We start from the raw sequence: 17,291 nt of genomic DNA, 5'->3' as shown, positions 1-17,291 counted from the left end.
AAAACACCAAGGGCCAGGGAAGGACCATCCTACAGGTCAATTTGTCCAGAGGAAGGCATGCGTTGTAAAAATCCTTTCTGGTTGACAAGTGTGAAGCCTTTTCCTGTGGTCAAGGGACAGCAATCTGCATCAGCCTCACACAGAGAAGCTTCTGGCAATAAATTCCTGAAAGCCAGCTCCCATTATATTGTATGTCTGGGACCACTGGCTCCATGAAGGGAGCGCAGCCCCAGGAAAGATATGCAAGCTGGTCAGCCCTCTCTTCCCTATGCCGCCCCTTACTCTGGGGACCAACTCACTTGGTCCCACTTCTCCCACTGTGAGAAACTCCAGCTGCAAGTACTACTTGCAGGCTTGGTACATGGAGGCAGAAGGTGCAGAGAGGACCAATAGCAGCAATGGGTTTGCCATAGAGATCCCCCTGCCCTGCATGCACCCTGCAGGCCTTGCTTAATCGGAAGGGAAGGAATGAAAGCAGCTCACATGAGGTACCACGCAGAGAAGAAAGCTTCTCATTGATCACTGGGGCAATGTGCAATCCTGGAGTCATTCATATTCACTGTACCCAGAAGAGATGGGTCACGATACTGGGAGGAAGGCTGGGAGCATTATCACAAGCCACATGCTGGCCTGGTTTTCTTCTTAAACAAACTATAAGTAAGTCAGACCTCAGATCTCTCTGCCAGCTATTCATGGCAGCAACTCTGGGCTAAGAGCTATTTGCTCTTCTGCTTGCTAAAGTCTGTGGTATCACAGCCTGTAAAAGAAGGTGCATGAGGCATCTCTCCCTAAAGACAATAAAAACCAAGCGGACTGAGGAAAAACAGAGCTGAAAAAGAGCCCCAGGGCTCTCAGTTACCCCGCTGGCCCCACTTCAAGGAACTCTCTGACCCTGTTGGCCTGATTGCCTCTAGTTTATGGGCTCAGCCTTGATGTTGAGGACATAGGGTTGAGCTTCCTACCACTTTGCCTGACTGACTTCCTGCAGCCGCAGACAGGGGCCCTCAAGGAGGACATTGTTGGACTGATCTGATCAAAGCAGATCTGATCTGATCTGTAGGCGAACGGGTGACCTGAATGAAACAATCCCATTGGATTTTGTAGAGGCCTTCTACCAGGAGAACTCTCAGTGCAACTAAGCAATTTCTGGCAGGCATTTTCTGTGATAGTTGTCCTCCAGCTCTGCAAGGTCACTGTTCCTGCATGAGGTACCACTTGCCCTCAGGTCCGCTTGCTCCCCCTAATTTACTCCGTGGCCTCCAATGGACTTTCTGGCAGTCAAACTTTCACCTGTTGTTCTGCTGGGAAGGGTAGGATGCAGGGTTTCTCCACAGTTCAGGCCTGGATCCACATGTACTGCCCACAGCAATTAGACTGTGCCGTCAGTAACGAAACTGTGTGGGGCAACTTGCCTGCACTGGGTGAGGGAGGTTAGGGCAGCTATGATTTTCCTGAATATGACAATCTTTTTCACTAGGATGGCAGATGCAGGGCAGAAGTCCATGTATTGCTGTGTCTTTAAGCCTATGTGGTAAAGGAGGGAGTGAACATTTGGTTTTCAGATCTGATCCCTAGTGCTTTTCCTCTGGCTTTTCACTTGTGCAGCTAGGGCCACAAGGCTGTGTCCCAAAGCTCTCGCTTGTGTTCCTCCACCATGAATCACCAACATGAAGTTATATTGCTCAAAACCAGACTCACTGGTTCCCTTCTTTTGCTGCTCATGGTGGTATTTTTGCGGGTCATCCTGAGGAATAGAAGAATTCTCAGCAAGTTAATATGGAGCAACAAAAATGGTAGCATCATTTGGTGACTCCTTAGCAGAAGGGTCCTTGATGCTAAATGGACTGACTGATGGTGGCTGGTGGTGTGACCCTGATAGATGGAGGCATGACATGGGTACCTAGATGAGGTAGGGCTGGTGGTCTAGCCCTAGGGGCAGACAGCTTGCTGCCAGTAAGCAATGACCCTAGCCAAAGAGTGACTATTGCTGCCAGGCTGGTGATGCATCCGTAGCAAGACAAGGCCCACTGTCACATGTCACTGCCATCCTCTCTGATGACAGCTTTCCTTCGAATCTGCTGCAACCTACTGGTGGGTGAGGAGTTATCTTTCTCTTATCAGCTTTCCTGTCTGTGGGCTTCCTGAAAATTTTCATACGCAAAGAAGTATCTTTCTCCATCTCAAGATGGTTGCTCCTGCTCTTGGTCTTGAAAGCATCCTGTAACTTTTTCCCCTCTGCCTGGCACTGCCCTCCAACTTGCATTTCCCTCAGTGACCAGTCTGGCCAGAGATCCCTTTGTATCCCATGGCTACTGCAACTCTGCTCTATGGAATCATAGCCCTACATTGTATTTCTTTGCCCCATACCTCTCCTCCCCATTTAAGTGAGGGCTACATGGGCCTTATAGGGCCCCAGGGCCCCATCCTCAGGTGTGAGGTGATGCAGAGATGTAATTGAGAGGACCCTGTGTCCTACCTGCAGTGCCTAGCTTTTGAAGAGACAAGCTGTGTTTGAACGGATAAAGAAGGGAGGTAAAGTATCATGGCCCACATTGCTCTGCACTTCTGGATACATGTTGGTGTTCCAGCAGTGTTGCTGCCATGCGCAGCATATCTGTTGCAGTCACACAGATATGGAGGTGTCCTAAACGTTGCTGAAGTGGGCTGGGTGCTTCTGAAACACCAGCTTCTGTATGTGCTGGGTGGTCTCAGGTCTGCATGCCCAAGGGAGGTCAGGGCGGTTGCTTGCTCCCACCCTGCAGGGGCAGCTGAACCAGCTTGATGGCAAGGTGGGAACCGCTTTACCTCCATCCCTTGGACAGGGAGATATTAAGGGCAGAGGGAAACAAAACCCCACATTATCACTTATTGCATGGGTTTGGGAGTGTGGTCCGGTAGGGTGAGCCTCAATAGACATGAGCTTAATCAGGTTCAGGTGTGCTATGTACCTTTGTGAGGACCTGTCAATTGGCTTGCTTGTCCATTTGTGAAATGGTGCTAACACGGCTTACCTTTGTTTTCAGTATGTTTCAGGTCTCAGCATGAAACGTATTATGCAAAAGAGGGAGGTTTCTGGTGTTATTTCTTAGCAATGAGCAGCAGACCTTGAATTTTGACCTTTACATGTTGTTGGAGGGGTTTTTTTGTTGGATTTTGTTGGGGTTTTTTTATGACTCTGTACTCGCCTCACCAGGCCTGAACTGAGTGGACCGGTCGCAACTGAAGGTCAGAATCATTTTCCTGCCAACTCTAACCATGTAAGTACGGGTTTGAGCGGCGCTGGAGGGGGGTATACTTATGGGCATGCAGACGAGCTACCATTTGGACGCGTTTCTGCTGGTAGGTGGAGAGCTGGAAGTACAGCGCTGTGGGGACACTGTGTGGTCGCTGCAGAAAACGGCACCCGGTATGGGTGAGCTGAGCCTACGGCTTGCTCCCTCCTTAGCTGCGTGTGGGCAGAGCGCAAGAGCAAAGACGCAACGTGCGTGTCACCGTCGGCGAGGAAACATGAAGTGCCAAGTCGTACGGTTATCTGGCCCTCGGCGCCAGCCTTTTGGGTGGCCAAGCTCAAATGCTGACCAGCTTGCAAAGAGTTAAAATATTGATTCCGTTTTCTGCGCTGTGAGTCCTGGCTGCCCTCAATGTGCTCAGCTGGATTCAGAGGAAAGGGTAAGTGCGTCTCAGCCAGTGTAAATCACGCCTCCTTCTGCCTGGCTCCATCTGTAAATGATACCAGCCTAGGCTCGGCTGCCTCCAGAGTAACCCCACGTGTACAAGCATCTCTCTGTGAGCATTAACATAACCAGCAGAGTTATTCCTATGCTGTCCTCTATACACTGCAGTACTCCCAGCAAGCTTGTACAGCTGCAGCTGCCCTTCCACAGGAGTTTCTCCAGTGCATTGCAGTCTCCTAAATTCAAGCCCCATTTTAATGAATACCTCATACATAGACTATGTATGCACCAAACCTGAAGTTCAGTGACTGATTCCCTACAGCTTATCATCTAGCTGGAGGGATGCTCATGTGTTACCGTGTCAGCAAGTTATTATTCATTAACTCAAGTGACCCAGGCCCACATGTGTGTTTATCTGCTGCAGGTGCTGCTATCCTGATTTCTGAATTAGAGCAAGCCCTGAGGAGGGACACTGTTTTGATGTCCATGGGCTAACCTCTGGGTTAGTCTGTCTCTGAACTTTTCCATATGTGTACTCAGGAGCTCCTGTCAAACCTCTTGCAGCAGCCAGTGGTAGGGGCAGAGGGAGAGTGCTGTCCAGAATACAAGAGTATTTCATTAGCGCCCTGTCTGTAAACAGAATCTGTCACCGTGACAGCTAGCTAAAGAAACAGCAGCAAAACAAGGAGTTCACCAGCTTGTCAAAAGTTCTAGGTTTGGATGAGGTTTTGACAGACCCATCTCACAACTCCTCAGTAGCCCAGGAACTGTGCAGACTGTCCCTGGGCTCCTTCCTCCCTCTTCCCAGCCACCTGCCTGAGAGTCTATTCCCTTTGCAAGAGTAAGAGGAAATGTTTTAGTCCAGGGTGTAAGGCAACTAGATTTCATAATGGAATTACTGTTTTCTGCCTAGGTCTTACTGTGATGCTGTGCAGGCTCTGAATTTTGATCCCGGTTCTGCGCACACATTTCATGTATTTCCCTGATAAGAGTTGAAGGTGCTCTAAAATTTACCAGGAACATTGTTTTGGGGTTCCAGTTAACCCAGGAAGAGCTCAGATAGAGTGATATGAATCAGAATAATATTCTGTTGCAAAGATGACTATAAGCTCCTGAATTCTTCCAGTTACATGGGGTAGTTGGTTTCAATCCATTATTAATGATTCCTGAGACAGCATTTGATCTCCAGTTCCACAAAGTCCAAGACTGTTCAGATGAGCCTTTGGTCCTCACTCATCTCATTATGTGAGCTTCAGCCACTTGTGATATGATATTAATGACCACTTAAAAATTCTGCTCATCTGTGAATTAATGATAGGGGTCCTTGCTTAAAAGAGCAGGTGCAGTTCTAGGACACTGTCAGATTTGTGAGGACTCCAAAGCAGACTTTCATCGTGCACATAGCATGAATGTTCGGTGTAAGCTAGGGTTTTGTATAAGAATTAGTGTTTTGATGCGTGTTCTGTGGCGGATGGCATTCATACATCAGTTTCTACGTCAAAAGGTATTAGCAGTCAGTGGCTCAACAGAGACAGCCACAGCCGGGGAGACGTAGTTTCAGCTTCTTGTCCCATCAGAGAGTCATTCAGTGACCAAACCACTCAGCTTCTCATAGCTATTTTGGTTCCTAGCTCCCACTGATTTTGAAAGGTATTACACACCTCAGTATGCTTGAACATCTACTCTTTCAGTTGCTTTCCCGAAAAAAAGTCAGCAAATCAATGTTTTCATTCAAACTGCTCAAGTCCATAGTGTTCCTGTTACCAGAACGCAGCCCACAGATACTAGGATAGAGCACTGCATGCAGTCCTGCAAATGCAGACCTCCTGGGATGGCATATCTAGAGGCGGCTCTGTGCCAGCAGCCAGGCTATATCTCTGGGTAGTGTGCGTCCATGAGTCTGGGTCTTCAGAAACCATGTTCTTACAATTCCTTAGATTTGTATCAGCTGTGAGATGCTGCAGGGTACCGCTCATGCTGTTCCTGCCTGGTGAGATAAGACTCCCATCAAAGTTCCAACTTGTTACAGAAAATCTCACACCACATGCAGTACGTCAAGAAGCTTCCAGATTGTTTAGAGTTACAAGAGCAAAACTGTATCTGTATTTTCAGCAAATATCTTCTGATGTTTGCTGAAATGATATGTGAGCTTTAAAATAGAGGTTCTCAAAAGATGCCAGCAAAAAGAGCGGTCACTGTTAAGACCAAGCTGGTGTTGTGGTTAAAGCATCTTTGAGACTTCCAGACACAAATCTATCAGTGCAAGCCAAATAAGCAAAATGCCTGTAACTTTTCCAGTTAAAGCACCACCTCTTCCTATTTGGCCTGCCTGTTTGTTTCATAGTTTTCAGCTGCATACATAAAACCTAGGAAGAACCTATTCTGGGTCACCATAAGATGCTGACCTGGACTTTGCTACTGGACTGATATCTGAAGATAAAATTTCACTTCTTTAATAAGACTTCCGTTGGACTTTCAAAGAGGAAATGATCTTTAGAACAACAATGCCAGTTAGAGTTGGTGGAACCTGCATCCTCTGTGGTGTCCCATGAGCTCCAAGAGAAAAAGTAAGGAACATCCCATTGTCCTGATTTACAGAAAAATATGTCTCTGGAAGAGATCAAATCTGTTTTTGCTGGCAAAAGTGACCCAGATATTTTTATATCTAATCATGTTCCTTTTTATTTATCATGGTGTTTAGCCAGAGCTGTAGGTCAAACAAACGGCTTTGTGCTGTGCGCCAAATGTAGACTGATATGGAGCCTTTGAAGTAAGAAATGTGAGCTGTCTTCTCCCCACAGATTTTGGTCCTCCTGATAAGTGGATGCACAACTGACACACCACTCTTTGACCCATTTGTGAGCACTTCACTGCTGTATTAGCTTTACGGTAATTCTCAGAAATTAGGGGAATACTTATCAAAAGTATAGAAAACTTTGAATAGAGAAAGCAGAATAAAACAAGTTTTACAGATCAGTTTTAAGAGAAAGCCTGTCCTTGGTGAGAGGTTTGGGACTTCACTTCTGAGAAGACAAAATTCCTCTAGGTGAGCCCTGAGCTATAGAAATTGTGTTTTTATTTTACTTACACAGAATATAGTTCTGAGTGTGGGCTGGCAAAATCAAACCCCAGAGATGGGGTCCCCTCCAGTACATGGCTTTTTTAGTTCAACCAACCCATCCACATTATTACATCTGGATTTTGAATGTTTGGTGTCCTTCTGGGGGAGGTTCAATTTTCTGTAAGGAATCTCTGTTTTTCACTGCAGGCTAGGATCAGAGGTGAGCTCATGACACGGAACTGAGATCTCAGGTCAAAAGTGAATATATTGACATGGAGGAACATGCACAGTTGAAGTTCAGCTTCTTACACAGATATATGGATGTATGAATGGTCTGCAGCATTTGAATCCAGGTTTGGATATAATATTTTGAACCCTGTCTGAGTTGAGGGAATTGCAGTCAGAAAGGTCAGCTGTGTATCCTTGTCAAGCAAGGCTCCTGAATTTGCACTGGAGAGATGCATGATGCTTTTTTTACTTGGGATATCCTTTAGGCTAACTTCAGTGGAGACACATACGTGCAAAACCTGGCAAGCAGTCTAGCCCTTATAGTCTACTGATTCCTTGCTCCACAAGGACAACAAGCTGAAGTTTGTCAGCTCTGAAAGCATCTGGAGCAGGCAAGGAGGAGAAAAACAGACAAATAGAAACCCACTTGAATCCAGACTATTCCCTTTAATATTTGTGGGATAAACTGCTAGCTTTTAGCTCAAATCTGGTTGTGTCTATTATAACCAATTTGCATTAGGAACCTTTTACTCCGTTTTCTGCCATTACAATAGCAATAAGTATTTTAAGATCCTGGATCACCCTCACTGAGTTAGATAACTCACAGTCATGCTGCACACGAATGTCTTAAGACTCCTGTCCTCCATCATATGGATACCTTGATTGATATACATATGGATGTATGGTTGATACATCCAGTCCCTTAGTTCACTCCACTATGTGGGCCTTGCACGTTGTTGAATGTACCCGTCCAAGCTCAAGTACAGTGCTGTTTTGGGGCTGGAGGGTTGCACTTAATGAGGCTCATAGCTAACTCTGGTGATGGAGATGAGTGATGGTAACAGTAAATCTCTGCATTGCAAGCACATGAGGTATGGTAATCCCTGCAAAAGAGCACAAAACTGGAGTTTGATTCAACACATTAGACTGGAATATGAAGCTACCACTTGTCCTAGAGAGTTCATGGTACTGAGCCCAGATCTGCCGCCTGCAACCTGCGCACTGCTGTACTCTGGTGCCTTCCATGCTGCTCTGGGCAGCTTCATCCCCATCCAGGAGATACCAGCATCGGGACTGTGGTAACCCCACTGAGATGATGAGACTTCTGAATGATCTAGGTCAATGCACAAGCAGGGTAAGCTACTGCCAAGAGACAGAAATTTTCTGAACACATTCTTACATGAACCACAACAATTGCATACACACAAAAAGGTGTGTGTACTCCAGTTGTGCAGGTCTGCAGATGTTTTGCAACACTGTGAAAAATCTGATTTATTTTAAAAGTGACTGAATTTCTGTGAAAATGGTAATTTCCCCTCTTTCTTCCATCTCAGAAATGGCCAATGAGAGGCAGCAGCAGAAATGCTGAACTCATCCTTCTCAAGAAGGTGCTTTGAGGATCCACACATTATATAATCCTGAAACTAAGAGAAAGCAGGACCAAAATATACTTCCATTACTTTGGTGGGATAAATGTACATGCCATGCCACAATGCTTGCAGCATATATTCCTGGCCACCAAATTCACAGTATTTTTGAAATCTAAGGTGAATCAGCACTTTAGCTTCTACTGGAGCCTTCAATGGAGATGCCAGAATATGGCTTATAAACTGCCGGATGTTAGGAGATCCAGGAGGGTTCATTAATCAGATGGAATCCAATTAAAAGATTACTTTCCTTTTCTCCAGATAGCGTGCTATATAGATGCACAAAATTATCTGTTAAAATCCCTCAGGCAGCTTACCTGGAATAACCTTCTTCTGGATCCACTCCAGCTCCCAGTGGAGGCTCTAGCTCAGGAAATCATCCTTATTCAGAACAGCACTTAAGCTCTTGCTTAAAGTTAGGCATGTACGCAAGAGCCACTTCCCACAAGGCTGTATTTAATTGCACCCTAGCTGCCTTCCTAAATTGAGATTAATGTCAATGGGAAGGTTCCTGCTGATTTCAGAAAGCTGGGAAGAGGCTGTTGCCATCTCCATGGAGTCACTGAACATCCTGACCATGTAAATACCCACAGAGTTATGTAGTGCATGGTATCTCTAAAATCACACATTCTTTCAGGCCTGGGAACCATCCGGGGGTGGTTGAAGATGTGTGGCCCAATGGATCAGGGTTCCCAGGAGGGTTGAAGATGTGTGGCCCGACAGATCAGGGCTCCCAATGGCTTCCTGGTGGAGCTGGTTCCAGATGGGGAATGGCAGGGAGCCAGCCCCACTCAGAGTGGGGTCAACACCAGATCCAGAGCAGGCAGGTGCCAAGGCTGGGTATCAAGGAAGGTGTGGGAAAGATGTTGGCATGGAGAAGGTGTGCATGCATGAATGGCATCTGTCTGCTGCTCAGGAGTTGAGGGGGTTTTCTGCTTGAAGCGGGAGCTGAACGTGGGCCAATTGCAAGGCCAGTCTGTGCAACTGGATTGCAGCCATATAAGCAAATGGCCCAAGATCAAGGAAGGCTGAGGAAACAAGAAATGTGCCTACGCTCACACAACATATACCAGGTTAAACGAACAATTACTTCCTAGCTCATGTGCTGGTACACTTTTTTCCCTTCCTTGTCAGTGGGCTTGAAATGATCAGCTGCCACTTCTTTTTAGACCTTTCAGCATTATGTGGGGCCTTGGGATATGTTTTGGCCTCAATGACCTCTATGGACTGTTGTGTGTAAACCAGATTTTTTCTGCCAAAATAAATATCAGCATAATGTAATTTTCTCTGACAGTGGAGCTGGGCTCAGAACACGCCACTGCATGAGGTTCTGTAAGGTGACTGCTGTGGTTTTCTATTTCACTAGAATGTCCTGAGCTGCCCTTTGCTTCCCCTTTTACTATCACTGTGTAAGCAGTATCAACTGGTTCCACAATCACAGGACTCTACTGAAGTCCAGAGTATTAGCAATGAGTATTTCTATTAGGCTGTATCCAGGTCTACGGGTTGGGAAAAATAAACAATGATGATGTGCATTAAATCCAAAATACATAGCAGCTCTAGACCTAACTTGAGATTTCTGCAAAACACTGAGCCACAGTGACCATTTGATCATATCAACTAACAAACACCAGCATGACCTGTGCTGGGTGCTCTCCTCATCTTCCTCATCCTCCTGTACTGCACACAGGTTGCTGGTGCCCAAGATGCACAGTAACAAAGCTGCTCAGTACCACAAGATTAATAGCTTCCAGCATTCTTTCCTTCCCAACATGGGAGGCAGAACCATATGGACTTCTGTGGCTGAGGGGCACCTGCTAAGCTCAAGCAATGCGCTTGCTCCTTAGCACCAAGGTTTTGAACATGGGGCCCTACCAGGCAGCACACCACAGGCTAGCAGCCTTTCTCCAGTCTGAGATCCAGGGCCAGCAGCAGCTCCCTCAGACCAGCAGCATTTGCCCACCAGGTACCTGGGTGGAAAGAGGCTTTGGTGTACTCCTAGAAGAAGGGCAGTGAATACTGAGCTTGCACTGAGGGCTGCATCTTTACAAAGGCTTAAAATATAACAAGGGCTTAAAATGTAGAAATGTGTATGTCTGTATGTAGGCATGCATTGGCATGTAGGTATACAGACAATGGTGAAGTTTTAAACACAAGGCTGTTTAACGTGAGACTGTGCTGCTTGCAGGCACTTTAATTTGGCTCCTGTGCAAGAGGGACTGGTTTGCACTAGGCTCTGAGTACAGGGAGACAGGCATGCTATTTGGCAAGCACTTTAATTCCTGAGGGTACCTGCTGGGAAGGCATGCTGCTCTGACAGTGCTTCCTCTCATGGCCTCTGAGAAATGGGCAGCTACCTGCCAGACTTTCAAAGGAGGCAGAATCATCTCATGGCCATGCAGGTCTTGATCACAGGCGAAATGCATCTGGTAGGGGAAAGATCAAGTGTGAGGTAAGGCAGAGTCTTTCACATGTGGCTGCAAGCTGGTTTAAAGCACAGAGTGTTGTTCTGGAGCATACGAAATTGTCTGTGTAGATCTATCCACTGGACAAGTAGCAGGTCTTCTGTCAGGATCTGCAGTGTTCAGTAATACCAGGAAATGCTTCCAACAGAATTTGAAAGGCCCAGAAGTGTCCTGTAATTTTTCAGACACCCAGGGGCTAAAATTTAATCCCCAACTTCAGCCTTCTGTCTTCTAAACAGTATTGATTTAAAACATGTCTTGGAACACATCCTTACTAAGGAGTTGCAGCAGTCGTTCTGGAGAAATGGTTGAACTCTCTTGCCTGTGTGAATCAGACCACTTGTTTTGCTGAGGAATTATGAAAACAGATGATTCACTCATATGCCACTTTTCAGCAATGAGCCCATAAGTCTGCAGACATGTGAGTGAACAACATCAAGCCCTGTGAAAGTGGGTATTTGCAGTAACTGGAGCTCCAGTTCAGGCTCTCCTTGCTTTGTTCCATTCAAATTCCCCACTGGCTTCTGCGAACATCAGCTGAGCCAGGAGTGCAGAACTAGCTTGCTTATAATCTGGGCCATCCCCTTTTTATTTACCTCATCCCATCTGAAGCTCCATCAAGTCATGGCACCCTTGCCAGCAGAGGGAAACATCTGATGGGCTCATCCTTCTGACCTTACATCCTTGCGACCTTTACATCCCTGTGACCTTTACATCCCTGTGATTTTTACAGCCTTCCCTTTGTTTTCTCTGATGCCTAGTGGACAGGTTGATCCCTACACACCTTTTCTCACTGACCTCTTTCCTGCCTCTCCCTCCGCTTTAGGAGATAGGGTGGGGAGGCTTTGTTAAGTGAAGGAATCAGTCATAGGAATGGGCAAACCTGGAAGCCTAAGGAAAAACATAAGCATGGGGAAAACATGTAGTCATGCTTCCCCCCAAAAATCTTCAGCAGTCTGCTGTGACATGGCATGATGTCATTTTGCTCAAACACCTTTGATAGGTTTTTCTTCTCTAAATCAAACTCTTTTACATGCTTGGCAGCTACTCGTATGTACAGTGTCCTGTGGCAAGAAGGTCCACAGCTTATAAGTGCACTGTGCAAAGAAGGGGACCAGGTGCTTTTGTAAAGACTCAGAGACTCAGGATTTGGATCCTTCTTCTAAGCCACCCTCTGTGGTTAGAATATGAAAGGAGAAGGAACGAGACTTGAAGCACCAGTGTTAACTGTGCATTCAGTAACACCCCATCAGAGGCTGTGAGCTGCCCCTGCCCGGAGGAGCTGTTGCAATCAGTGACCTCTGTCAGTGCGTGATCTCCTGCCAAACCCGTAGCTTGTTGCTGTAACCCTTACTCTCCCTTCCGTCTGCTTTATGAGGACAGGACTGCAACAAAACGTGGTTTCAGCAAGAGTGCCTCTCCCAGTTTCCATTCCCCAGAAGCTCCTCAACACTATAAGCACACTCTTAAGGAGACCTGAGGCCTCAGTGAGTTTGTTTGTAAGAAACAGCTTTTTGCTAGAGAGTAGCTGTGGCATGATGCGTGCTACCATTGCACATCTGTGCTGCAGTGTCTGTGAACTGCTGCCCAGTGCAATCCCAAACAAAACCTCAGGTCAGCTTGAGGCCAAAGCACATACTTTTGGCCCTCTCACACCTCCTAGGGTCTGGCTTGCCTGTCTCTGGATGCCTTGCGGGAAAGTGGAGAGAACATATAAAGTACTGTTTCATTTCCCTAGCACCTAAAGAGCCAACACACATGGAAGCAAGAAACATTCATCTGTCATCATGTTCAGCTGTGGACGTCACTGGAAGTCAAATTGAGGCACTGGTACAGATGACATCTAAGTGTTAGAAAGGGGTGGGTCTCTGCACAGGGCAAGTGTTTCTTCATGAGAACAGCAGTCACTACCCTTAATATTTCAGAAGGTCTTATTCTGCCTGTTACTTGAAGGGCACAGCGCACACTTCTTTAGTTAGTCTTTAGCTACACATACAGTGCTTATCAGAGCAAATGCCAGGACAAAATGACCTCAAAACAACATTTGAGGCTGATGGATCATGATGCAAATTTATTTCCAGGACTAGGAATGTAGCTATCAAGCACATAAGCATCAGAGCAGGGGGCCCAGACCTCAGTGTAGGTGGGGACATGAGAGAAACCATTGGTACTAGTTCAAACCACTGATGGCAAATGACCTGTGGTTGTCAGAGATACTTCACAGAAGCAGAGAGCAGGTGGGCATAGCTGCTACCTTGCTGTGTCCACTGCCCTGGGTGACATTTATACACCCGACACTTTACTACCATCTCTCCAACTCTTTAACTGCTCTGCCTGAGCTATTAACTGTATTCTTCCATAAGGGTCTGGGGGTGTGGGTGAGAAGCAGAAGGCAGCAATGTTGGGTAGTACAAAGAGTGCTTGGCCGTGTGGAAGGCAGGGGTTGTGTATCTGTGGAAAGTTTCTTTCCTTCTCGAGGGACACACATACATGTATTCAAGGTGTGACATCTTACTTTCCCAGCCAGAAGGGCACTGTCCTCAGACTGTGGTGGTGTAAGAGGTGAGGCTGGGAGCTGACAGCCTGATCAGCTGCCTGGGCTGCAGTGAGGATGGGGTTTCCATGGGAGAGGTGATCAGGTGTATGGCTGTAACAGGTAGCCCTTGTTCTGGTGTTAGCAGACAGGAGGGGTGCAGTGCTGGCAGCTGATGTGCAGTTTCTCAGTAGTGCATGCAGGCATCGTCCCTGTTACCCATGCTGGGAATAGAGGTCACTCAGCAGCTCATGTTCTACAGGGCTGATGTGAGGGTGCCCCTTACCTGCAGCGTGTTGGACAACGCTTCCCTCAGAATTATCTGTCCCAAGTAAAAGCTGTCCCTGTGGAAAAAAAGCCATAATTGTTTGGAAAAGTGTTTAATTTCCCTCTTACTTTCAGAAGGGTGATCTCAAACAGGCTGAGGAGACAATTTCCCTAAGTCACTTTAAGCTAAGCATCAGACATGGTGAAATAATAGCATTTCCTTTTTTCATTTAAATGCTATGTGCAGGCAACACCCTTACTTATCCTCTACAGATTTTGCAACAGCAACACATAAAACCATAGCAACAAAGCTGCATGACTGCAGTCTCCACCTGGCCATGATTTCTCCAACCTTGCAGTTTGGGCTGAGGGGAGCAGTGCATTTCTTGGCAGGGTGGCAGGTACTGGTATCTCACTTGCAGTGCAGACCTGGCACCAGAAGCAGACAAGAGTTTGGGACCCGACTTGTTCTGCTTTTCTCCAAGCATTCAGTGTTGGGAAACTGCTTAGGCTGCAGTCTCTCACTGTCAAATGCATCCTGATGAGATACATTCTTTTCTCATAGACAAAAAGGGTTTTCCTTCACAATTTTGCTCACACTTGTTCTGCATAACAGAATATGGTTAAAATTCACTTTTCTCCTGAATGCTTTTCCTCTCACTTCTGTGGTGACTGGAAAATGTTGCTCTGTCAAACATGATGAGACCCCACCTGCAGTACTGCATTCAGCTCTGGGGCCCCAAACACAAGGATGTTGACTTGTTGGAGTGAGTCCAGGAAGTGCCATGAAGATGATCAGTGGGCTGGAAGACCTCTCCTATGGACACAGGTTGAGAGAGTTGGGGTTGTTCTGCCTGGAGAAGAGAAGGCTCCAGGGAGACGTTAGAGCAGCTTCCAGTACCTAAACGGGGCCTACAGGAAAACTGGAGAGGGACTTTTTACCAGAGGATGTAGTGGCAGGAAAAGGGAGAATGGCTTTAAGCTGACAGAGGTGAGATTTAGATTAGATGTAAGGAAAAAAATCTTCTCTGTGAGGGTGGTGAGGCACTGGCACAGGTTATCCAGAGAAACTGTGGCTGCCCCATCCCTGACAGTGTTCAAGGCCAGTCTGGACAGGGCTTTGAGCAACCTGGTCTAGTGGAAGGTGTCTGTGCCCATGGGCAGGGGGGTTGGAACCAGATGATCTTTAAGGTCTCTTCCAACCCAAACCATTCTGTGATTCTGTATTTTTATTTAGCCACAAAGGACTACTTTTTCCGTGCTCAAGATCGGAGCATCCCGACACGTAGGAAGTCAAGGAAGAGGGCCAAGAGACCTGCGTGGCTAAATAGGGAATTGCTGGGTATGCTCAAGTGGAAGAGGAGAGTTTACAGGTCATGGAAGGAGGGGCTGGCCACTTGGGAGGAATATAAGGCTGCTGCTAGAGGATGTAGGAAGGCAGCTAGGAGGACTAAGGCATCCTTAGAATTAAACCTGGCAAGAAGGGTCAAGGACAGCAAAAAGAGCTTTTTTAAATACATGGCAGACAAAACTAACACCAGAGGCAATGTAGGCCCACTGATGAACGGGATGGGTGCCCTGGTGACAGAAGATAAAGAGATGGCAGAGTTACTGAATGCCTTCTTTGTCTCTGTCTACTCTGCTGCGGGCAGTCCTGAAGAGCCCTGTACCCCTGAGACCTTAGATGAAGTCAGGTCGACGGAGCGGTTTGCCTTAGTCGATGAGGAATGGGTTAGAGACCAGTTGAGCAATCTGGACATCCATAAATCCATGGGTCCAGATGGGATGCACCCGCGGGTGCTGAGGGAACTGGCGGAAGTCATTGCTAGACCACTCTCCATCATCTTTACCAAGTCTTGGGAAACGGGAGAGGTGCCTGAGGACTGGAGGAAAGCAAATGTCACTCCAGTCTTCAAAAAGGGCAAGAAGGAGGACCCGGGTAACTATAGGCCGGTCAGCCTCACCTCCATCCCTGGGAAAGTGATGGAACACCTTATCCTTGGTACCATCTTAAGGCATATCAAGGATAAGAAGGTTATGAGGGGCAGTCAACATGGCTTCACCAGGGGGAAATCATGTTTGACCAATCTCTTAGCCTTTTATGAGGAAATAACACGGTGGATGGATGATGGCAGAGCGGTGGATGTGGTCTACCTTGACTTCAGCAAAGCATTTGACACAGTCTCCCACAGCATCCTCACGGCTAAAATGAGGAAGTGTGGACTGGATGATCAGGTAGTGAGGTGGACTGCGAACTGGCTGAAGGAGAGAAGCCAGAGAGTTGTAGTCTATGGGGCTGAGTCTAGTTGGAGGCCTGTAACTAGTGGAGTGCCTCAAGGGTCAGTACTGGGACCGGTATTATTTAATATATTCATCAATGATTTAGATGAGGGAATTGAGTGTACTATCAGCAAGTTTGCTGATGACACTAAGCTGGGAGGAGTGGCTGACACGCCAGAAGGCTGTGCTGCCATCCAGCGAGACCTGGATAGGCTGGAGAGTTGGGCAGGGAGTAACTTGATGAAATATAACAAGGGAAAGTGTAGAGTCCTGCATCTGGGCAGGAACAACCCCAGGTTCCAGTATAGGTTGGGGAATGACCTGTTAGAGAGCAGTGTAGGGGAGAGGGACCTGGGGGTCCTAGTGGACGACAGGATGACCATGAGCCAACACTGTGCCCTTGTGGCTAAGAAGGCCAATGGCATCCTGGGGTGTATTAGAAGGGGGGTGGTTAGTAGGTCGAGAGAGGTCCTCCTTCCCCTCTACTCTGCCCTGGTGAGACCGCATCTGGAGTATTGTGTCCAGTTCTGGGCCCCTCAGTTCAAGAAGGACAGGGAGCTGCTGGAGAGAGTCCAGCGCAGGGCAACTAAGATGATTAAGGGAGTGGAGCATCTCCCTTATGAGGAAAGACTGAGGGAGCTGGGTCTCTATAGTTTGGAGAAGAGGAGACTGAGGGGTGACCTTATCAGTGTCTATAAATATATAAAGGGGGAGTGTCACGAGGACGGAGCCAGGCTCTACTCAGTGGCAAACAATGATAGGACAAGGGGTAATGGGTACAAACTGGAACACAAGAGGTTCCACTTAAACTTGAGAAGAAACTTCTTCTCTGTGAGGGTGACGGAACACTGGAACAGGCTGCCCAGGGAGGTTGTGGAGTCTCCTTCCCTGGAGACATTCAAAACCCGCCTGGACGCATTCCTGTGTAACATTATCTAGGTGTTCCTGCTCCGGCAGGGGGATTGGACTAGATGATCTTTCGAGGTCCCTTCCAATCTCTAACATACTGTGTGATACTGTGATACTGTGACTATTCCAGATGTCCCTCTCCACCATCTGCACTTTTCATTGTTTCTATATACAAGGTATTAAAGACAGTGAATCTTGATGTGGGTTTCTGAGGTGACAAAGGAGCAGTCTTCAGACAAGAAAGTTATTCTAATATTTAGAGATAGGTTTTACCAGCTATGAACCTTTTGGGGACAGCCTGTCAAGATCCCTCTGAGTAGCAGCCAACCTTCCAGCAAATCAGCTGCTCCTCTTGGCTGTCACCCATGCCAGTTGTTATGTGAAAGGCTGGGGGTTAATACCTTTGCAAACTTACCCAAAGTGTTACAATAGGTGTTCAAATTGCAT

At 47.0% G+C, this 17,291-nt stretch overlaps 1 long non-coding RNA gene across 1 annotated transcript in view; it reads left to right on the top strand.

Annotated features, from left to right (window-relative positions):
• Nucleotides 1-17,291, top strand: part of LOC133269399 (uncharacterized) — a 50,068-nt gene that overhangs the window by 31,379 nt on the left and 1,398 nt on the right. The window contains exon 3 of the long non-coding RNA XR_009743444.1: nt 3,194-3,257. This is a non-coding gene — a long non-coding RNA (uncharacterized LOC133269399). The remainder of the gene's footprint in view (nt 1-3,193; nt 3,258-17,291) is intronic.

The sequence above is a fragment of the Pezoporus flaviventris genome, unplaced genomic scaffold (assembly GCF_033815535.1).
Source record: "Pezoporus flaviventris isolate CSIRO_AGI_PZ_B2104156 unplaced genomic scaffold, CSIRO_AGI_Pfla_v1 ptg000015l, whole genome shotgun sequence".
Lineage (NCBI taxonomy): Eukaryota > Metazoa > Chordata > Aves > Psittaciformes > Psittacidae > Pezoporus > Pezoporus flaviventris.
The sequence above is the reverse complement of the archived record's forward strand: the minus strand, read 5'-3'. Positions and strand labels throughout refer to the sequence as shown.